This window comes from Bos grunniens, chromosome 14 (genome assembly GCF_055505025.1).
Source record: "Bos grunniens cultivar Pamir isolate PY7600 chromosome 14, Bosgru_T2T1.0, whole genome shotgun sequence".
In the NCBI taxonomy this organism is placed as follows: domain Eukaryota; kingdom Metazoa; phylum Chordata; class Mammalia; order Artiodactyla; family Bovidae; genus Bos; species Bos grunniens.
The window spans coordinates 20,855,038-20,877,916 of NC_141178.1; the positions used below are offsets into that span (position 1 = coordinate 20,855,038).

General features: G+C 41.7%; 1 long non-coding RNA gene across 3 annotated transcripts in view; it reads right to left on the reverse strand.

Moving 5' to 3' along the window:
- Positions 1 to 1,255: 1,255 nt before the first annotated feature.
- The window catches only part of LOC147359164 (uncharacterized), a 31,729-nt gene continuing 10,105 nt past the window's right edge, over positions 1,256 to 22,879 (reverse strand). The window contains exons 1-3 of one of the 3 annotated variants that reach the window (XR_015140178.1): positions 15,887 to 16,080; positions 3,271 to 4,178; positions 1,256 to 1,538 (exon numbers count right to left, since the gene is read on the reverse strand). This is a non-coding gene — a long non-coding RNA (uncharacterized LOC147359164). Of the gene's footprint in view, positions 1,539 to 3,270; positions 4,179 to 15,886; positions 16,081 to 22,879 lie in introns of those variants that run through there. The other 2 variants (XR_015140176.1, XR_015140177.1) reach the window with 2 other exon arrangements.

The window sequence follows — 22,879 nt, forward strand, 5'->3', positions numbered from 1 at the left end:
GAGAGTTCCAGAAAAACATCTATTTCTGCTTTATTGACTCTGCCAAAGCCTTTGACTGTGTGGATCACAATAAACTGTGGAAAATTCTTCAAGAGATGGGACTACCAGACCACCTGACCTGCCTCTTGAGAAACCTGTATGCAGGTCAGGAAGCAACAGTTAAAACTGGACATGAAAGAATAGACTGGTTCCGAATAGGAAAAGGAGTACGTCAAGGCTGTATATTGTCACCCTGCTTATTTAACTTCTATGCAGAGTACATCATGAGAAACGCTGGGTTGGAAGAAGCACAAGCTGGAATCAAGATTGCTGGGAGAAATATCAATAACCTCAGATATGCAGATGACACCACCCTTATGGCAGAAAGTGAGGAGGAACTAAAAATCCTCTTGATGAAATTGAAAGAGGAGAGTGAAAAAGTTGGCTTAAAGCTCAACATTCAGAAAACGAAGATCATGGCATCCAGTCCCATCACTTCATGGGAAATAGAAGGGGAAACAGTGGAAACAGTGTCAGACTTTATTTTTGGGGGCTCCAAAATGACTGCAGATGGTGACTGCAGCCGTGAAATTAAAAGATGCTTACTCCTTGGAAGGAAAGTTATGACCAACCTAGATAGCATATTCAAAAGCAGAGACATTACTTTGCCAGCAAAGGTCCATCTAGTCAAGGCTATGGTTTTTCCAGTAGTCATGTATGTATGTGAGAGTTGGACTGTGAAGAAAGCTGAGTGCCAAAGAATTGATGCTTTTGAACTGTGGTATTGGAGAAAACTCTTGAGAGTCCCTTGGACTGCAAGGAGATCCAACCAGTCCATTCTAAAGGAGATTGGTCCTGGGTGTTCATTGGAAGGACTGATGCTAAAGCTGAAACTCCAATACTTTGACCACCTCATGTGAAGAGTTGACTCATTGGAAAAGACCCTGATGCTGGGAGGGATTGGGGGCAGGAGGAGAAGGGGACGACAGAAGATGAGATGGCTGGATGGTATCACGGACTCGATGGACATGAGTTTGAGTAAACTCCGGGAGTTGGTGATGGACAGGGAGGCCTGGCGTGCTGCGATTCATGGGGTCACAAAGAGTCGACACTACTGAGCAACTGAACTGAACTGAAGGTAAGGGAGGTTTCGCAACAGGTCCAAGGCCACAGTGTTGGCTGTAGAAGGAAACAGTCTAAGACTCTAAAGCTTTTGCTATTTCATTCATCTCCTGTCTTCTTGATTACAGGTTTTTAGTACAGTAGAGATTATAACTTTCTTTAAAAAAAAATATTTATTTATTTCTGGTTGTGCTGGGTTTTTGTTGTTACAAGGGTTTTTCTCTAGCCATGGTCGAGTGGGGGCCACTCTCTAGTTGTGGTGGGAAGGCTTCTCATGGCAGTGGCTTCTCTTGTTTTGGAGCACAGGCTCTAGGCATGCAGGCTTCAGTAGTTGCAGCTCGAGGACTCTAGAGCACAGGCTCAATAGCTGTGGTGCCTGGGCTTAGTTGCTCTGCTGCATGGGGATCTTCCAGCATCAGGGATCGAGCTTGTATCTCCTGCATGGTAGGGGGAGAGAATACATCTTTTTTGATAGAAAAAAAAACCAACTTAATTACACTAGTCTAAAGATTAAGCCACAGAAACTCCACCCTGACAATTTTGAAATTATAAATAACTAAAATCATTATTTGCAGATTTAAAATGCTATCTCTCAAGATGCAAAGCTAGCAAGACAACATGTTGATGCCCTCAAAAAACTCACCGTCCATCTGGTAAGGCATATGAAAGATTTAGTGAGCAAATACAATTCTAAATTAATTACAGTAGAAGTACTCTTCCAAAAAATTTTAGTTGATTTAAAAAGCTGTGTTAATTTCTATGGTACAGCAAAGTGATTCAGTTATATACACACACACACACACACACATATATATAAGTGATTCAGTTATATATACACACACACACACACATATATATAAGTGATTCAGTTATATATACACACACACACACACACATATATATAAGTGATTCAGTTATATATACACACACACATACATATATATAAGTGATTCAGTTATATATACACACACACACACATACATATATATATATACATTCTTTTAAATATTCTTTTCCATTATTGAGTTCAGAATATTGAATCTAGTTCCCTGTGCCAGGACCTTGCTATTTATCCATTCTATATATACTAGTTTGCATCTGCTAACTCCAAATTCCCAGTCCATCCCTCCCCCAACCCCCTCCCCCTTGGCAACCACGAGTCTGTGGCACACGTCTGTGAGTCTGTTTCTCTTTCACAGAGAAGTTCATTTCTGTCATATTTTAGACTCCACACATAAGTGACATCATATGGTATTTATCTTTCTCTTTCTGACTTACTTCTCTTAGTATGATAATCCCTAGGTTCATCCAGGTTCCTGCAAATGGCATCATTTTATCCTTTTTTGTGACTGAGTACTATTCCATTGTGGGCACCAACATCTTTATCTGCTCATTTGTTGATGGACATTTAGGTTGTTTCCATGTCTTTGATATTGTAAATAGTCCTGCTATGAACATAAAGTGCATGTTTCTTTTTTAATTATAGTTTTGTCCAGAAGTGGGATTGCTAGACCATATGACAACTCTATTTTTAGTTTTCTTGAGGAACTTCCATACTGGCTGTTTTCCACAGTGGCTGCACCAACATCCATTCCCACCAACAGTATGGAAGGGTTCCCTTTTCTCCACGTATCTCTAGCATTTGTTATTTGTAGACTTTTCAATGATTCCATTCTGGCCAGTGTAAGGTGATATCTCACTGCAGCTTTGATTTGCATTTTTCTAATAATTATTGTTATTGAGTATCTTTTCATATCAGTAGAAGTGCTTTTGATTACTCTTTACTTATTGCACTTGCCAGACAGACCAACACAAACCAGTACTGCTCTGCCCCTAGCAGCCTGAGTGCCTCTCCAGAGCAGTACACTGGAGTCCTGCATTAGTCCCCTACAGCCTATGCAATAAATTGTTGTTTTTTAGTCGCTAAGTTGTGTCCGACTCTTTGCAACCCCATGGACTGTAGCCTGCCAGGCTCCTCTGTCCATGGGATTTCCCAGGCAAGAATACTGTAATGGATTGCCATTTCCTTCTCTAGGGATCTTCTCCACCCAGGGATTGAATCTGCATCTCTTGCATTGGTAGGCAGATTCTTTACCACTGAGCCACCAGGGAAGCCCATGCCATAAATTACCTCAAACATAATGGGTTAAAACAACACATGTTTATTACCTTATAGCTCTGGATGTCAGAAATCCAAAATCAGTCTCACCGGGATAAGGTCAAGGTATTGGCCAGGCTGGTTGCTTCTGGAGGTTCTGGAGGGAGCATCAGTCCTCTGCCTTTTTCAGCTTCTAGAAACTGTCTGTATTCCTTAGTTCATGGCCTCTTCCACATGTCACTCTGAACTCTTCTGTAGTCACATGTACTACTGACTCTGACTCTCTTGTAAGGACCTTTGTGATTATGTTGAGCCCATCCAGATAATCCAGGATAATCCCTCATCTAAAAATCCTTAACTTAATCACACCTGCAAAATCCCTTTAGCCATATACATGGACACTCACAAGTTCCTGGACTAGGACATAAACATTTTGGGGGAGCCATTATTCTGCCCCACAGGCTCCATCCCCCAACTTCTCCCACAAGTGATTTTTCTTTTTTTTTTTTGAAGATTTTTTGGCTGCGCTGGGTCTGTGTTGCTTTGTTGCTTTCTCTAGTTGTAGCAAACCAGGGCTACTCTTTGTTTCAGTGCTCGGGTTTGGTGGCTTCTCTTGTTGCAGAGCGTGGGCTCTAGAGCTCGGGCTCAGTAGTTGCGGCGCCCTCAGGCTTAGTTGCTCTGCAGCATGTGGGATCTTGCCGGATCAGGAATCAAACCCATGTTCCCTGCATCTGCAGGTGGATTTGTATCCCCGGGGCTACCAGGGCAGTCCCCACAGGTGAACTGTACACTTAGCAACAGTTGATTGTGTTTGTTTCCAGACCAGTTTTTGTGCTTGTTCTTCTAACTGCCTAATTCAGTGAAAAAATTATGAAGCCAATGAAATCTGAGCATGAAAAAAACAGTTATAGTGTCTGTGGAAGACACATTAAAGTGAGTCATTTGAAAAATGTGGTCAAATTAGGTGCGGCCAGGAAATCTGTGAAAGTGAGAAAAAATATATTAAGCAACATGAAAAGGGATGGTTTATGTAAGAAAGAAGCAGAACATGTCTCAAAGGAGACCTACTTGAACAAAAGGACTAGGGTTCACATCAAAAAATTAGTCAACAAATGTGTCTTTGAAGGTTTTTATTAAACATTTAAAGTAGGTATATTTAAATTATGATATCCCCACTTTAACCAACTTTTTAGGTTATCTAACTAATCTCTCACCAGTGTTAATAAAAAGAATTTGACTAAATGTGATTCAGAGTATTAGAGATGACATTAATCATTTAGAGCTGCAAAGATTTGGGAAGAAGTTTTAATTTAAAAATGGGACTTAACACTTTGAAATTTATACAGGATTTGGATAGGTGATTGGGGATGAACAGGTGAAGGCTCATGGGATAAAGCAACATACAACTGCAGGGGTAGAAATGAGTAGGAATGGTCATTTCAAGCCATGAAATAGGATCTTGTTACCCTGAGCCTGGATCTCATTCCAGTGGTGTCAGTAACACCTGGGAGCTGGTTGGAAGCTTGGACTCTCAGGCCTGTCCCCAGATCCACTGGGTCTGAATTTTCAATTTAACAAAATCCCCAGGTAATTTATTTGCACAAGCTCTAATACTTTGGCCACCTGATGCAAAAAGCTGACTCAATGGAAAAGACACTGATGCTGAGAAAGACTGAGGGCAGGAGGAAAAGAGAGTGACAGAGGATGAGATGGTTAGATGGCATCACCAACTCAAGGGACATGAGTTTGAGTAAACTCAGGGAGAGAGTGAAGGAAGAGAAGCCTGGCATGCTGCAGTCCATGGGGCTGCAAAAAGTGGGGCACAACTTAGCAACTGAATAACAGCAACCTGTGAGAAGGACTATTTTAAAGAGAGCAGGAATCTTTCTAAACTGCACTGAAGAGTAAATATGGGCCACACAAAAAAGAATGGCAACTGAGTTTATTAAGCACCTGCCGTGAGCAAGGTCATGTACCAAGGGCTTTGCAAGCCCTATCTCACTTAATTCTCAAATGTCCCAGTCTTCTAGAGTTGACCTTTATTCTCATAATGGAACAATCTTCTCTGCTCTCTGTGATCCCTCCAGTTGCAGTTGGTGTAAAGAATACATGTGTCTCAAAATCTTCAAATTATTACTTAAAGAATTCAATGTGTAAAATATTTTGACATAATATTTCTTTGTTCTCTTTATTCCCTGGGCTGCAAACTCTAACAAACTGGGATAATCTCAGACGCCTTGATAATTTCAACCAAGTGAGAAAAGAGAAGCAACTCAAAATGACTCTAGTTAAAATAGAGGTGAAAAAATAAATAAAATTACAAGAAATATATAGTTAAGTGAAATTTGGGAATGATAAATCAGATCGAGACAAATCTTGGGGAGTTGGGGGTGGATTCCGGCTACCCCCACAATGCTGCATCCCTCAGCAGTTTATGCCCAAGGAAGCACTGAGACCGTCTTTCCTTTCCTTCCCAGACTGGAAAAGATGAGGTTCTTGCACCTTCTTGCTCCTCCCTGAGGTCGATGCCCTGCCCACACTGAACAGGGTAGAGGGAATATCAGCAGTAACCCAGGCGTTAGATGCCCTGGAGAGCCACAGACATGTGCGAGCTTCGCTCATTGGGTTGGTGTCCAGTGGACGTCCCTTTCTGATTAAACTCCGTTCCATAAGAAAAAATTCAGTGGGTCTCCACCAAGCTGTTCTCTTCCTACAATCCAGGGGTGGCAGACAGAGCATCCCTAAACCCGCCCCAGGTACCAAGAAGCAGGCTGAGTCCCAAGGCTCACTGCCACTGGGCTTAACCCCAGGGCTAACCTCACTGTGATGAGGCTGGGGAGGCGCAGTGGGGCCAGGAGGGCGGGCTGTGAGGGGCAGTCCATTCCCGCAGACTTTCTCAGTGTGCCTGTTGTATTCCAAAATCAGAAATCTGAGCATGGAAGAAGTGGGTAAGCCTTGGAGAAAGGGAAATGAGGATCCTATGTCTCTGCAAAGAGCTGGAAGCTAAGAAAAATCAGGCTGCACATATTTACTGACCATGAGTCAATGGGATCTTTCTTTGCCAGCTACCAATAAAGGCTGAAAATGTCTTAAATCCAAGAAAATTTCCTACAAAGCAGGGGATCTTCCCTGCCTTTACTCACTATCACCTGAATCCCTTCAGGGAATATAGTGTGTATCTAATCACCCTATTTAAAAATACTTTGAAAGTTCTATATAAGGATTAATATATAGTATTGTTTTTATATTATTTAAAAATTTATGAGACATAAAATTAATGTACAGAAATCGGTTGCACTTCTATTCACTAAAAGCAAACTATCAGAAAGAGATATTAAGAAAATAATTCTATTTATGGCTGCATCAAGAAGAATGAAATACCTAGGAATAAATTTCATCAATGAGGTAAATGACCTATACTAGGAAAACTACAAGACACTGATGAAAGAAATTGAAGATGACACAAACGGATAGAAATATATACACGCTTATGGACTGAGAGAATTAATATTGTTATGATGACTATACTATCCAAGGCAATCTATAGATTCAATGCAATTCCTATCAAAATACCAATGGCAATTTTTATAGAACTAGAACAAATAGGTCTAACATTTTTATGGGAACACAAAGCACCCCAAATAGTCAAAAACAAGCTTGAGAAGGAATAAAGCTGAAGGCATAATACTCCCTGATAAAGTTATATTACAAAGCTACAGTAATCAAAACAATATGATATTGCCACAAAAGAGGCACAGATCAATGAACAGCACAGAAAGCCCAGAAACAGAGCCACACTTGTATGGTCAATTAATCTATGACAAAGGAGACAAGAATAAACAATGGGGAAAAGATAGTCTTTTCAATAAACGGTGTTGGAAAACTGGATGGCTACATGCAAAAGAGTCAAACTGGACTACTTTCTCACACCACATACAAAAATAAGCTCAGGATGAATTAAAACTTTAAATGGAACACTTGAAACAATAACATTCCTAAAAGTAAACATAGGTGGTATAGTCCTTGACATTTATCTTGGCACTATGTATATGTATTTGGATCTGTTTCCTCAGGCAAAGGAAACAAAAGCAAAACTAAACAAATGGGACTACATCAAACTAAAAAGCTTTTGCACGGTGGAGGAAACTATCAAAAAAATGAAAAGGCAGCCTACTGAATGGAAGAAGATATTTGCAAATGATAGATCTGATAAGATACTAATATCCAAAATTTACAAAAGTCTCATAAAAGTCAACATCAACAAAACAAAAACAGTTTAAAAAATGAGCAGAGGGCCTGAATAGATATTTTCCCCATGAAGACATGTAGACAGCCACAGACACACGAAAGGATGTTCAGCGTCACTAATCACTGGGGAAACGCAAATCAGAATCATGAAGAGGTATCACCTTACACCTGTCTGAATGGCTATCATCACAAAGAGAACATATAAAGACTTCCCTGGTGGTGCAGTGGATCAAAATCCACCTGCCAATGCAGGAGACATGGTTTCTATCCCTGGCCTGGGAAGATCCCACATGCCTTGCAACTAAGCCCACGTACCACAACTACTGAGCCTGCGCTCTAGAGTCCATGAGCCACAACTACTGAGCCTATGTGCCCCAACGACGGAAGCCTATGCACCTAGAGCCCACGCTCCACAACAAGAGAAGCCGCCACGATGAGAAGCCCCAGCCCCACAAGGAAGAGTAGCCCCCACTCGCCGCCACTGGAGAAAGCCCATGTGCAGCAAGGAAGACCCAGGGCAGCCAAGAGAACAAAAAAAAGACAACAAATAACAAACACTGTCGAGGACATAGAGAAAAGGGAGTTCTTGTGCACTGTTGGAGGGAAGGTAAATTGGTGCAGTTACTATGGAAAACAGGATGGCAGTCCCTCAAAAACATAATTTGTATTAATTTATGTATTAATTGTATGGCAGAATTACCATTCAATCCAGCCATTTCACTTCTGGGTACTTACTTGAAGAAAACACAAACACTAATATCAAAAAGTTATATGCACTCCAATTTTTGTCACAGCAATATTTACTATAGCCAAGATACAGAAGCAACCTAAGAGTCTATAGATACATGATATATGAATGAATAAATAAGATGTGAGATATATATATGTATGTATATCTCATACATGGTGGCTTCCCTGGCAGCTCAGTCGGTAAAGAATCTGCCTGCACGGCAGGAGTCCTGGATTCAATCCCTAGGTCGGGAAAATCCCCTGGAGAAGAAAATGGCAACCCACTCCAGTATTCTTGCCTGGAAAATTCTAGGGGCAGAGGAGCCTTGCGGGCTACAGTCCATGGGGTCGCAAGAGTTGGACAGAACTTAGCAACTAAACCACCACATCATACATATATGGAATATTAGTCATAAGAAATTAGTCTTGCCATTTGCAACAAAATGGATGGATCTAGAGAATATTATACTTAGTGAAATAAATCAGACAGAGAAAGACAAATACTGCATGAGCTCACTTATATGTGGAATCTAAAAAAGCAAAACAAACAAAAAAACCCCAAAGCTAAAATAGACTCACAGATACAGAGGACAAAAGAGTGATTGCTAGAAAGGAAGGGGTTCAGAGGGTGAGTGAAATTGGTGAAAGAGATTAAAGTATAAACCTTCAGCTAAAAAAGAACACCTTCAGCTATGTAATAAGTTAAGTCACAGGGATGTAATATACAGCATAAGGAATATGGTCAATAATCTTGTAATAACTTTGCATGGGAACAGATAATTACTAGACTTATGGTGATCAGTTCATAATATATGCAAATATCAGATCATTATGTTATATACCTGAAATTAACACAATATTGTATATCAATTATATTTCAATATTTTAAAATTTACCTAAGTGATATCATAGTATATATATTCTGAAACTTTCTATTCAATGATTTGATATTATGGTTGAAGATTTGTATTGAGATCTGGTATATTTTATAAATTATATATTTCATCTGTTTTAATTAACTGTACGGTATTGTAACTATTATTATACCACAGTTTATTTATCCTCTTCTGAGGGACATTTAGTTCCAACTTTTGCTATTTCAATTTTTCACTATTAAAATTCTTTTATTTACATCTTTGTGTTTTCTTCTTGAGCACAAGTGGGAAATTTCCTCTGAGATTTATGCCTAGACATTTTGCAGTACATCTTAACTTTTTTTTCCCTAAAGAGGGAATTCAAATATCTGCCTAGTGCATGGAACAGCTGTTTGGAACAGGTAACTTCATGAATGGCATTTCCCAGGTGGCACGTGGTAAAGATCTGCCTGCCAATGCAGGAGATGCAGGAGACATGGGTTTGATTCCTGGATTGGGAAGATCGCATGCAGAAGGGCATGTGAACCCACTCCAGTATTGTTGCCTGAAAATTTTCATGGAGAGAGGAGCCTGGGAGGCTGCAGCCCATGGCGTCACAGAGAGTAGGACACACTGAGTGACTAAGGGACTGCATGCACTCATTGCAATGCATGCACGCAACCTCATAAAGATAAAAGTGTTGTGTGAATTGCTCACATTGCACAAATATACAGCATTATCTTTCACAACTTAATACACTGGTCTTTGCAATGTGGGTTACTGGAGATCTTATATTTAGAGGACTATCAGCTTTTTTCCAATGATAATATCTTTACCATCAGAGAATGAAAAATGTTAAATTACTTCTAAAATAAAATTGAGGAAATTCCCTGGTGGTTACAACTCTGTGCTCTCATTGCTGGAGGCCGGGTTCGATTCCTTGTTGGGGAACTAAAATCCTTCCAACCCTAATGTGTGGCCAAAAATAAAGAAAACAAAATTGAAACATGAAGATCACACAATACTTTTAAGTCAACAAGGTCTCCAGATATGAACACATATTGTTGGAGGTCAAGTTCTCCGGAAATTGACAGTGAGATGGAATATGGGGTATAAGATGTTTACCAGGGTTTGAAATATAAGCAGAGAAGCAGGACTGGGCAGAAGGAGTTGAATTGTGATGTAGCGCCACAAAGCCTTCAACTACATCAAGAGCCTGGACGTGCATATGGCTCATTAGTGACCTGCGACAGAGTGTCAGGGCTGGGTTTTTATTTGCCTGCCTTACTAGGTCACTAGAGAAACGTGTGAACTCAGGCAAGGTGTCTCTCTGCAGCTGTGGCAACCCTGACAACTAGAAGCTGTTCACTGACACCTCTCCCTGCAGTAAGGTAACGTGTCCAGCCTTTCTCGAAGGGAGGTCCTGGGTTATGCATCGTCGTGTCTACTGTAGTCCACTCCTTGTGCTATGGGATTCATTCTTCAAGGGTATTTTCTCAATATTGGCCTCTCTTGTTAAGGCGTATTTTTGAGGGATAAATTCTGCCCCCCATCTCTGGTGTGGGTCTCCAGCTACAACTGACTCACATACCTTCCTTCCTTCACTATCTATTCTCGATCTTCCTTTCCCTTGGTCACCACCTCTTCTGGCCTTGGAGTCTTACCCAGTAGCTTGACCCAAACTCTCGTCATTGAGGGGCCTGAGCCCTGCTCACCAATCCCTTCTCAGGCCAGGCTCTTGTACCTGTCCATTTACAGTCGTGATTAGGCAACGGAATGCTAAGATATATTCAAGGAGGTCATCTGAGTTCTACATCTATTTCTCCTGTCCATTGTGTAATAGTAGCCTGCTATGCTCCTTTGTCCATGGGATTCTCCAGGCAAGAATACTGGAGTGGGTTACCGTTTCCTTCTCCAGGGGATCTTCCCGACCCAGGAATCCAACCTGGGTCTCCTGCATTGCAGGCAGATTCTTTACCGATTGAGCTATGAGGGAAGCCTAATAATAGCCTTACCCGCTCCTGATGACCAGGGTCAATTATCTCTTCCAAAATGGTGTCTTCTTGCCTGATAGTACCTGGACACAAGAAACCCAAATTGCCTGGGCAGCATCTGAAGCTTATGATTCAGTGCACTCCTGCTGGGTCCCCTAGAACAAGCAAGTGGTCTTTGGGGCCAAGGGCTTCTAACCCTGCAAAGTTTAGGGCTGTGGGGACGGGAAACACAAAGTCCCCCAGAAGCAGTCATTGAGAATGATAGTAAGTGAGGTCATCTGGACTTATTTATTTTTCCTATTGGGGTCACATAGCCATCTGAAGACTTCGGTTCAAGGTACACATATTTTTCTCTGGATGCCACATCCTCACAGAGAAAACTCTCAGAGTTGACCCTTAAGCCCTGTCTTCAGCAGGCTGTTCCAGGACCATCAGCCTGGCAGTTTCTGGGTAGTATGATCCATGGAATCCAGTCATGGCCCCTTTCCACACCTGCTTTCCTGTTGAGTCAATCTCCTGGTCTGACCCCATACTATATGGGATCTGGTGCTGGTGAGTCATACACTGTAAGTCCTCAGACAGTGGTGCTGGGTGAGACTCTGCAGGAAGGAAAGGAGAGCTTGTACCCAAACATATGGGAGCAAACTGCCCACCTTTCCAAAATGGAAGGGGCCTAATGTGGCAAACTTGCCGTTCAGGGCCAGTTGGTCTCCATGAGGAACAATGTCACATCAGGGGCTGGTGTCAGTCTCTGTTGCAGGCAAATTGGACATTGGATAGTAGCAGCTAGGTCAGTCATGGTAAGAGTTGGAAGAACAGTTAGTTCTGGCTTTGCACAGTTCCAATATACACAAACTTCCTTATCATGACTTGGTTATATCATGTCAGTCCCCTAACAATGTGGTTCAAATTTCTTATTACAATGTATTATGTGTGTGGTGCTAAGTCAATTCAGACGTGTCCGACTCTTTGTGGCCTCATGGACTGTAGCATGCCAGGCTCCTCTGTCCATGAGATTCTCCAGGCCAGAATACTCAAGCGGATTGCCGTTCCCTCCTCCAGGGGATCTTCCTGACTTAGGGATCGAACCCAGGTCTCTTGCATTGCAGGCAGATTCTTTTCTGTCTGAGCCACCAGGGGAACCCATAACAGTGTATTAATTGCACATAACTGCATAGGGTACAAAGCTCCCTGTTAGCTCTTTGGTTTACGAGTCACTATGTAAATTGATGATGTGAGTCATGATCGGTAATCAATCACATCACTTCTTTCAAAGTTGGTCGGTGACTGGTCACAGCATATCTTTGTTCAGCTCACACAACATAGCCAAGCATCTAGTTGTGTTTCCTGTTTCTTTGTGAATAAATCCATGTGACAGTTTATAAGAATGAACACTAGAAAGAGGAATTGGGCAACAAAGATGAAATTGCAGCCAAAAAATCCAAAAAGGGGTAACAAACTGCAAGTGAAATTTGAATGGAATGAAGGTGTAGAGAAAGCAGTTGACTGTGGGAACTTGGACACACTGCCATTTGGAAGACCTTAGATGGGCAGCAGAGGAACTCAGTGAGGACAGAGCTAGTGACGTAACTGAGAAAGTGGTTGTAGATAAAGACGAAGATGTCACAGAGGAGGTGGACCTCCAAAAATCTCATGTTGAAGCAACTCTTGGAAAATTTTCACAGTATCGAAAGCATAAAGGATCATATATTGGAAACTGATCCAGACTTAGTAAGATACGCAATTCTCCATAGAGGCATAGACAAGACACTCTCTCCATATGAAAAATAACATACCAAGAACACGAGAACTGTCCAAACTATTTTTTGTTAAGTTTAGTTAACAAGAATTTTCAGTGTTTCTAATATTTTAAATTGTAGTGTACGAAGCAAATATTAGTTGCCCCGTTGTTCTTCATTTCCCTATAGTAAATCTGTTTTAATATTCCATCTGCAAACTAATTGAAGAACCCCAAAAAGCTAGAGAATAGGCCTAACAGCATCCATTTCATCTAAGACTGAAAAAAGTCATTTATTCATACATTTTTGGAAAAAAGCCATTCTTCTCTATTACTTAAGATGAATACTTACAAAGAGAATAGACGTTTATGTTTCCTTCTTTTGCAGTCTCCTAGTTAAAAAAAAAATCTTGAATGATTTTTTCCTTTCCAGTGTTGTTGGAAAAGCAGAATCATCCAGTAAGCCCTGTTACTAATATATAGTTAAACTGTACAAAATTAAACACATCCCACATGACTGTCAGGAGTTCCTCTGAAAAGCTGAATCATATATACAAGAGCAATCTACCTCCCCCCGCCCAGAAGAATAACAGAAACATGGAGAAGGAGAGGAAGTCTTGCTGCTAGAGACCCAGCAGGAAGGGAGCTTGGAGGCTAGCCACGACCTAGATTCCTAAGGCGCTGAAATAATAAAATGATTTCAGTCAGCCCACAAATGTTTACTTAGCATCTTCAGTGTTGTCTCTAAGGTTGCACACGGTTCCGAGCGGAAGCTGAGGTATCCATATGGAAACAAGACATAGGAACATCCGAACTCTACCCTGTTTGCTTTAAAAGGCTTCTTCATTTTCAAGATCACCCTGGCAGATGCTGTCAGTGTGGTTCTGGGGGTGCTTCCCCCCAGCAGCCAGACCTTCTCTGCCATTGCTTTACCTGTAGCTCTTAAGAGAACCAACTTTCCCTGGTGATTCCCCACCCCCTGCGCAACCGCCAAGAGCAGCCCTTAATCAATGACTGACAGACATGGGGATACAAATGTTCCCACCTTTTTCCTCTGATGGAACAACGCTGAGCTGTGACCCAGCCCCTCTTCAAATCACCTCTGCTTTGTGTCACTTCCTTACCTGGTCCTCTTTTCTTTCCTGCCCCACTTCCTAACTCTCCTAGTGATTTTTCCTGAGAACACTCCCTAATGCGTCATTTTCCAATGGATATTCCTTGTCTCAGAATCTGCTTCCAGGGAAAGCAAAAATGGAAAACCACCAATTCTGTAATAATAAGAATGATTATCATTATTTATTATTGCTATTATAATCACACGTTTTTGACCACCTTCTGATGGGCATCAGGGAAACCACAGTTAAAATCTCGGATGCACTACCGACTCGTTTGATTTCAGACATGTTTATTGAGCCTCTCTTATTTAAATTTCCTCCTTTGTAAAACATGCAAAATAACCTCTCTCTCTCTCTCCAGGATATGAAGTGCCTCTTTTTATATGGGTGTGGGTTGGGGGCCTGATACTCAGAGAAGCGGGGCAGGTCAGTGCTTTGGTGTCTAGTGAGGCTGCAGTCAAACGACCTGCCCACGTGCTTATCACTGATGCCGGAAACCACAGAGTGAAAAAAATTATTCCCAAACCTGGCTGATCGGTGGGACCAGAGAAATGGCATTTTTTTGGTATCTCTCATGGAACTAGGGCCTTGAGAGTTTTGTAAGCACCCGTTAACACCTTGGAGAACACAGCTAGGTCAGCTCCCAGACGGGGTGCGGGTTTTGTAAAGGACACAATGAATGAAGAGGAGAAGAAGGCGAAGGGAAGGGAGTGGAACAGGCACAAAATGAAGCATTTAAGCCTGACAGCGAGGAGGAAAGGCAGCCTGGACCCGTGGCTGAAGATGCCAGAGGAGGATGGGATGGGAGCCGGAAGGCCTGGGGCATAATTGAAATAGATGGAGCTGGATGGGGACGCAACACAGAAACACACCCAAGGTAGAGAAGCTTCCTCCGAATTTCCAATCGCTTCCTAACTGCCAGGCAATATGGTCAGAGACTTATGGCTAAAAAATTCACAACACAGCCTGTCTGTGTAGGAAGAGCCTTCCCTGGCCAGCTGCAATGACTAGAATTGCTATGATTAACCAAGTCATTTGATTAAGGCAAGATTTCTTAACCTGAACCCACATTCCAAGGACCTTGAATTCAGGGAGTGCAAGAACTTGGAGGAGGGGAAAATTGAATTTTTATTTTCACTCTCGTCTAACTGAAATTTTAATTTTGAATATAGAGAACAAAACTTAGCACTACCTAAGACTTGGTCACTGATAAAAATCATAGATATTTTCATATAATATTACAGTTGCTGTGACTATTTCAAAACACTGTGTATACTCAACCTACTTTGAAATTAAGAATACTATTAGGACTTCCTTGATGGCACAGTGGATAAGCATTCGCCTGCCAATGAAGGGAACAGAGTTCAATCTCTGGTCTGAGAAGATTCCACATGCTGTGGAGCAACTGAGCCCGTGCACCAAACTATTGAGCCTGTGCTGGAGAGCCCGTGAGCTGGGCTACTGAGGCCCACTCGCCAGAGCCTGTGCTCCACAGTAAGAGAAGCCACTGCAACGAGAAACCCAGGCAACAAAGGAAGTGTAACCTCCACTCGCCACAACCAGAGAAAGCCCGCACAAAGCAACCACAACCCAGGACAGCCAAAAATTAAAGGAAAAAATAAATAAAAAAGAACACGGCTAAACCTGCCTCTAGATCTTTTTTTCTAATGTATTAATAAAGAAGAACATGTATGTTTTATATTTCACATTTTAAAGCACAGTTTGAGAACAGTATTTCAATTGGTTTCCTTTTTATTTTATGTTCTTGAAACCATTACTCTGTTCTGAAAGGGGCTTCCCAGGTGGCGCTAGTGGTAAAGAACCTGCCTGCCAATGCAGGAGAACTAAGAGATGCCGGTTCAAACCCTGGGTGGGGAGGATCCCCTGGAAGAGGAAATGGCAACCCATTTCAGCATTCTTGCCTTGAAAATCCCATGGGTAGAGAAGCCTGGCGGGTTACATACAGTCCATGGGGTTGCAAAGAGTCAGACATGACTAAAGTGACTTACCACACTCTTCTGAAGAGGGGTCCATGGAAGGAAAAAAAAAAAAATTAAGGTACTGCAAGTCACAGATAAAAGCTCTCATGAGTGATGGTTATCATTTCAACATTCATCAGATGAGCTTCATTCCCCAGTAAAGAAATGGTACAAGAGAAAAAGTGAATATTGATGAGCAAAAGAGATGAGGCAGAGATGCAGCAGAGGACGGAGCTGGGTGTTGGCCCCACATCCGGCTGTCTTCAGCACCCTGGAAGGAAGTTTTAAGAGAAAGCCAGAGGATCTGTTACCACAACAAACAGACAAATGACAACCAGCTTTCTTGCTGCCAAGTCACTTTGAATTGAGGGATGGGTCAGTCAAAATGTGGGTGTTCATTCAAAATACAGATTCTCAAACCTTGAATTGAGCATGGGGATCTGTACTTTTCTTTAAAAAAAAAAGTTTTCTTTATTTATTTGACTCTGCTGGGTGTTTGTTGCTGTGTGGACTTTTCCCTAGTTGCAGAGAGCAGGGGCTACACTCTAACTGCAGTGCACGGGCTTCTCATTGTGGTGGCTCCTCTTGTTGCAGAGCACAGGCTCCAGAGCGTTCGGGCTTCAGTAGCTGCGGTGCACAGGCTTAGTTGCCCTGTAGCATGTGGGGTCTTCCTGGACTGGGGATCGAACCCATGTCTCCTGCGTTAGCAGGTGGATTCTTTACCACTGAACCAGCAAGGAAGCCCAGATCTGTACTATTTAATAATCATCCCAGGTGATCTGGGGATAAAACGTAAGTTGGGGGTCTTGCCTACATAAAAATGTTGGGACAGAAGAAAATGCTGTGACTTTCCAAGAGTAGCTCATCTGTCCTTGTCATACTAACTTATACTGAATTCCTTGAGAAATGGAGATTGCAATCCCTGTGGCTTATAATCCAGCCCCTTGCTGGGGCAGGCAGTGACTGGGGACCAGAGCTCCATCTCTAGGAATTTTAAATCCTGTGTCATTCATAAATGTGTGATGCCATATTTTTCAAAGCACCAGGTCACACTTTACTTGGATGAAATGAGCTGTTTTAAGTAGGTCTGAGTTCTAACTACTCTTCTCATCTCAGTGAAATATTTACTTATTAACAGATACTTACGTAAATTGTAACAGATACTTATGTAAATCATACTTATGTCCTAACCTTAGTGTAACTGAATGCAGTTTGGAGATTTTGAGGGAAGTGCTGAGAAATAAATCCACAGCAGGTTTCAAAGAGAGATTTCTATTGCTGATTTCCCAGAGTTGGAATGTAAGGACTGCAATGGATTCAGCTTGAAAGCCATGTATTTAACATTCCTCTGGAGTAACTGTCTCTTAAATTGCATTTTGGTTTAAGAAGCAGCAAAAACAAATACAGCATGAAGGGGGAATTTTGTTGTTTATTTTAAAGGGGATGAAAATGAATGAAGAGCTTCTAAGAGCTTTCTCTCTTTAGTCTCCCACATGATTTTGTACCTCTGGTCACATCGGAAAGTTCTTTTTTTTCCTAATGCTGTCTGAGTTCTGCATTTTGGTGCCCAGAACAAGGAAGTGTGGGATATATAAGACACACACATAATAGATACATAAAGAACAAGCGGGCTTCCCTGGTGGCTCGGTGAGTGATAAAGTCAGAGCCTGAACCAGGATAGTGGCTATAAGAACAGAAGAAAGGGGCATGTGTGAGAGAAATTATGCAAGAAGACTTGTTAGGACTTGGAGCAAGGTGAAAATCATAAAGAAAATAAAGAGGATCTCAAGGTCTTCATCTTGATAAAATTATGGTATCATTTCCAGAAAAAGAAGATGGTTTACAGATGTGAACTGGTGGTTCTGACTTGGAACATATTGCTTTTGATTAGAGTGAAATATCTAGGTGAAAGTGTCAGTTGCAGTTGCAACATGGGAGGAGTAAATGGCTTAAACTCAGCTGAATGGAAGAAATGGAGAATGGAGTGTTCATTCTTTGGAAAGACCTGTCTTTTGTGGGTAGAGGAGGGAAGGAGCCATTGAAGGAGAGGGAGGACAAGTTGTATGAGAGAGAAGAAAAGTGATGTAATAAGCAAGTGTCAGGTAAGCCGAAAGAGGAGACAGACTGAAGCCAAGGAATGAGGGATGGTCAAAAAGGGAAAGGACAGGACTTCTCTGGCGGTCCAGTGGTTCCTCTGCACTTCCACTGCAAGAGGTGCAGGTTCAATCCCTGGTCAGGGAAGAGCCCACATGCGGCAGGGTGCGGCAGGAGAAAAAAAAAGAAGAGGACAGTGTTGGCCACCAGATATCTGTGGGGTCCACTCTCATTCTCCTTACCTTCCTGCTTCTCAATGGCTCATAAGGAGGTCATGGGGGCTTAGGAGAAAGAGGGTAGCTCTGTGGAGCGAAGACTGTAGGTCTTACACCTGTATTTTTATTCATAAATCTAATCACGGCCAGTGGCACCATCCTGGAATATAGCAAAGTCCACCATTTTGATTTTTCACATCATTGTCAATATCATCGTGAACTGACATTTTCTGAGCATCAGTGAGGATGCTTTGGCTGCAAGTTCAGAAACACATACTCAAACCAGTGTTAACAATAAATTGGAACACTGAGGTAGACAACCAACAACAAATGCATGGTTGATCGGTGGCTCAACAAAGCAAGGACCCAAGTTTTTTCCATTTCTTTTCCCTGCTATACTCAGTGGAAGCTTTTCCCTCAGGGAAGTAACAAGATAACTGTAGCAGTTCCAGCTATCACAGCAGAAGTCCATGTAACTATTTGGAGGAAAAGAGAGACCCCCCCTTTTCTTGTTGCTTTCTTCTAACAGTGAGGAAACCTCACAGAAGCTTCCAGCCAACTTCCTCTCATGCCTCACTGGCCAGACTTAGATCACATACAAATTCACAACACGGTCATTGGTGAGGGAAATGGCATTGCCTTCAGAGGCAGGAGACCCATTTCTCACCATTTCCACTGAAACCGTTGGCTATATGGTTGGGTCCCTAAACAAAACTGCTGCTGCTGCTGCTAAGTTGCTTCAGTTGTGTCTGATTCTATGGGACCCCATAGATGGCAGCCCACCAGGCTTCCCTGTCCCTGGGATTCTCCAGGCAAGAACACTGGAGCGGGTTGCCATTTCCTTCTCCAATGCATGAAAGTGAAAAGTGAAAGTGAAGTCGCTCAGTCGTGTCCGACTCTTAGCGACTCCATGGATTGCAGCCTACCAGGCTCCTCCGTCCATGGGATTTTCCAGGCAAGAGTACTGGAGTGGGGTGCCACTGCCTTCTCCAAACAAAACTGGATTCTGTTAGAAAAGCAAAAGGAGTTGAATGGGGGTTACGTTATCAGCCTCTAGGAGTACATAGTACAGTGTTGGACTCATAGTAGGAACCTAAGCATATTGGTTACATAAAAATTATATAGTAGTACACCTTAAGTCTTAAATGAGTAATAGAGCCAGGCCATAGAGGTTCAGAAGGACTGCTAATGGGTTCTAGTTCAATGATTTAGTAAATACAGTATTGAAAGTGTTAGTTGCTCAGTCTGCCTGACTCTTTGCCACCACATTGTAGCCTGCCAGGATTTTCCAGTTAAGGATATTGGAGTGGCTTGCCATTTCCTTCTTCAGGGGATCTTCCCGACCCAGGGATCAAACTGGGGTCTCCTGGATTGCAGGCAGATTCCTTACCAATTGAGCTAGAGGTTCTATTAAAATGCAGATACTCAGGCCACAGCACCCAGAATTCATATTCAATGTTTTTCATGGGTCTCAGTTATTTGAATTTTCCACAAGAATCTTAGGAATTTCCAGGACAAGCTCTATTTGTGTTAGGCAGAGTAGCTCTAAGGGTGTGGTTGAGGTAGGTAGGTAAAGTTAAAAAAAAAAAATTAATGAATCATCAAATTAAACTAGCAGTTTATTTTCTGATATTGTAAGGTGGTTGCTAGGATCCACAGTTCTTATCAAAGAGTCATATGTACAAAGGGAACTTATGCAACATTTCCCTTCTGGGCCTAAAATTGACTGATGAGGAAAAGGTGAATTATGTCTTAGCAATTAAACAGTGTTTCCAAGTTTGAAGATACCTGTTTACTTTAGAGTATAATCACAAAGAATTATCAGGGTGCATATTAATAATGAATGGAAAACATTGGGTCATGTTTATCCCTCCCCAATCCCAATTTTTCCACCCTAAATTTCTTTATAATTTATCATATCCAGCAAACTTATAGGTCCTGGGAGAGACTATTCTTTCCTCCTTGATTGAAAAATTTATGTTTATGGAAATAAAATATTCGTTTGCTACGGCTCTTATTTAACTGTCTAAAGTGAAGAAATGGAGTCTAAATTTCAACCAACAGCTTCATTCATGCTTGCTTGCATGTTGTCAATGCCATTTTCATTTATATCCCATTAATATTTATCCCTCTCTTTTAATTCACCCTCTTACTTCTGAGGTGTAGTCACTCCCTTTGCTTGGGGTGTACATGTTACATATTTTTTTTCTTAAAGAATGCACTGGAATTGACACACCATTTTGGATTGGATATTTGTAAAGCTAGTTGGAAAATGTATATAATGATCATAATCATTACAAAATTTATATGTAGCAAGTCTAATTTCAAAATCAGGTTAGGAACTTGATTTTTTTTCTTCCGGGATCATGAAGGTAGTGGAATCAGGAAAGAAAAACAAAGATTTGATATGCCATGGTGGATTTGGTGGTATCATATAAACGGGATTTGATTTTTTTTAGTATTTTTTTTTAACCGGTAAGATCACCTCACATCCCTTCATACAGTATTAGCTATATCTATGTGCTCTGTAAATAAATCGATGCATTGGGTGTATTACTAATGTCAGGGATTGTTTTGATGCAATCTGGTATTTAGTGATATTTTAACTTTTTTTTCTTTTGATACTTTAACTTTTGAAGGTGAAAAGTTTTACAAGTTTTAAGTGTTTGTGTGGGTAGAAAATAGGTTATGATCATTCACTTGTTTCTTAAGACCCAGCTTGTGTTCAGCTTCTTCTTAAAGAGGGTTTTTAATGTGGACCATTTTAAAAGTCTTTATTGAATTTGTTACAATATTGCTTCTGTTGTTTATGTTCTGGTTTTTTGGCTACTGCCGCTTATGGGATCTTAGCTCTTAGATCCCTGACCAGGGATTTGAACTCTCAACCCCTGAAGTGGAAGGGGGAATCTTAACCACTGGACCATCAGTGAAGTCACATGTGCAGCTTCTGAGGCAGGTGTTTTCTGGAGTTTCAGGGCTCTGTTCTCATCTATGAGACCAACAAGCAGGGGGCAGATGGGAGGCCCTCCAGCTCCCCATGCTGAGATTCATGACCGCCACCCTGTGCCTGACTGGTAACTGTTCCAGTAACTTGGCTGCAACCTTTTTGAGATTCAGTCCCCTTGTTTATGATCCAATTCTATTCATAAATAATAATGATCATTATAGCTAGCAGTTTGTGGAAAGTCACTGGATGCCAGGGACTTGCTTAAATGCATTATCTCATTTAATTCTCTTAATAAGCCCATTGAGGGGTATATAGATGAGAACACCCAGAATCATACACAATAGTGAGTGGTAGACCCAGGTCCAACGTACTCGTTACATGGAGTCCCTGCCTGATATCCAGTCCCTCTAAGACTGTACTTCACAATCCTTCTCTTTGTCCAACTCATGCTTACCCCTCACAGTCACAAAGCTTTCAAGGTCCCCAAGAGGAGCAGTTACACCAAGAATGTTTTGTCAGATGTTAATTCATATTAAAAGCATTGTGCCTCCCCACCCCAACAAAGTGATAATATGATATTAATTGTACTTTTCAAAGCCATCCCCAGCCTGCTTGAGGTTTTCTACTTTGGGATTCAGGCCTTATATCACACACGCCTTTGGGAGCTGTACAGCTCAGAAACTGAAAACCTACTGCTGAACTTAAGACCAAGAGCCAAGATATCTAAGCAGTCTAAATATCCATTGACAGAGGAATGTATAAAGAAGACGTGATTCTATTTATACAATGGAATATTACTCAGCCATAAAAAAGAATGAAATCATGCCACTTGGAGTAACATGGATGGACCTAGAGATTATCATACTAAGTGAAGTGTGAAGTAAGCCAGACAGAGAATGACAAATATCATATGACCTCACTTATATGTGGAATCCAAAAAAAAAAAAGACACAAATGAACTTACATACAATGCATCAATAGACCCACATACACAGGAAAAAAGCTTATGGTCACCAAACAGAAAAGGGAGAGGGGAGATAAATTAGAATTATGGGATTAACATATACACACTACTATACATAAAATGGCAATGGCACCCCACTCCAGTACTCTTGCCTGGAAAATCCCATGGACAGAGGAGCCTGGTGGGCTGCAGTCCATGGGGTCGCTAGGAGTCGGACACGACTGAGCGAATTCATTTTCACTTTTCACTTTTATGCATTGGAGAAGGAAATGGCAACCCGCTCCAGTGCTCTTGCCTGGAGAATCCCAGGGACGGCGGAGCCTGGTGGGCTGCCGTCTATGGGGTCACACAGAGTCGGACACGACTGAAGCGACTTAGCAGCAGCAGCAGCATACATAAAATAAATAACTGACAAGGACCTACTATTTAGGAAGGGGACAATCCTCAAATTTTGTAATAATGTATAACGGAAAAGAATCTGAAAAAATATATACATATGTATAACTGAATCACTTTGCCATACACCTGAAACTAACACAACGCTGTAAATCAACTCTATTTCAGTAAAAATGAACACTAAAAATTACAAAAAAAAAAAAAAAGCCAGGGTGCTTTTGGACTCACAGGCCCCACTGGGTGGCTCCTGGATTGCCTGTCTCTGTGCTCTGCTGAGACGGCTTGCTGTGCATTAAGCCCCCCTGATGTGCCCTCCTGACCACAGGGCAGCACTACCTGTGGGCTCTCCCTGCCTCCTCCGGACACCAGGTTCTATCAATTGGCCTACCCTCTCCTCGCACCTCAGC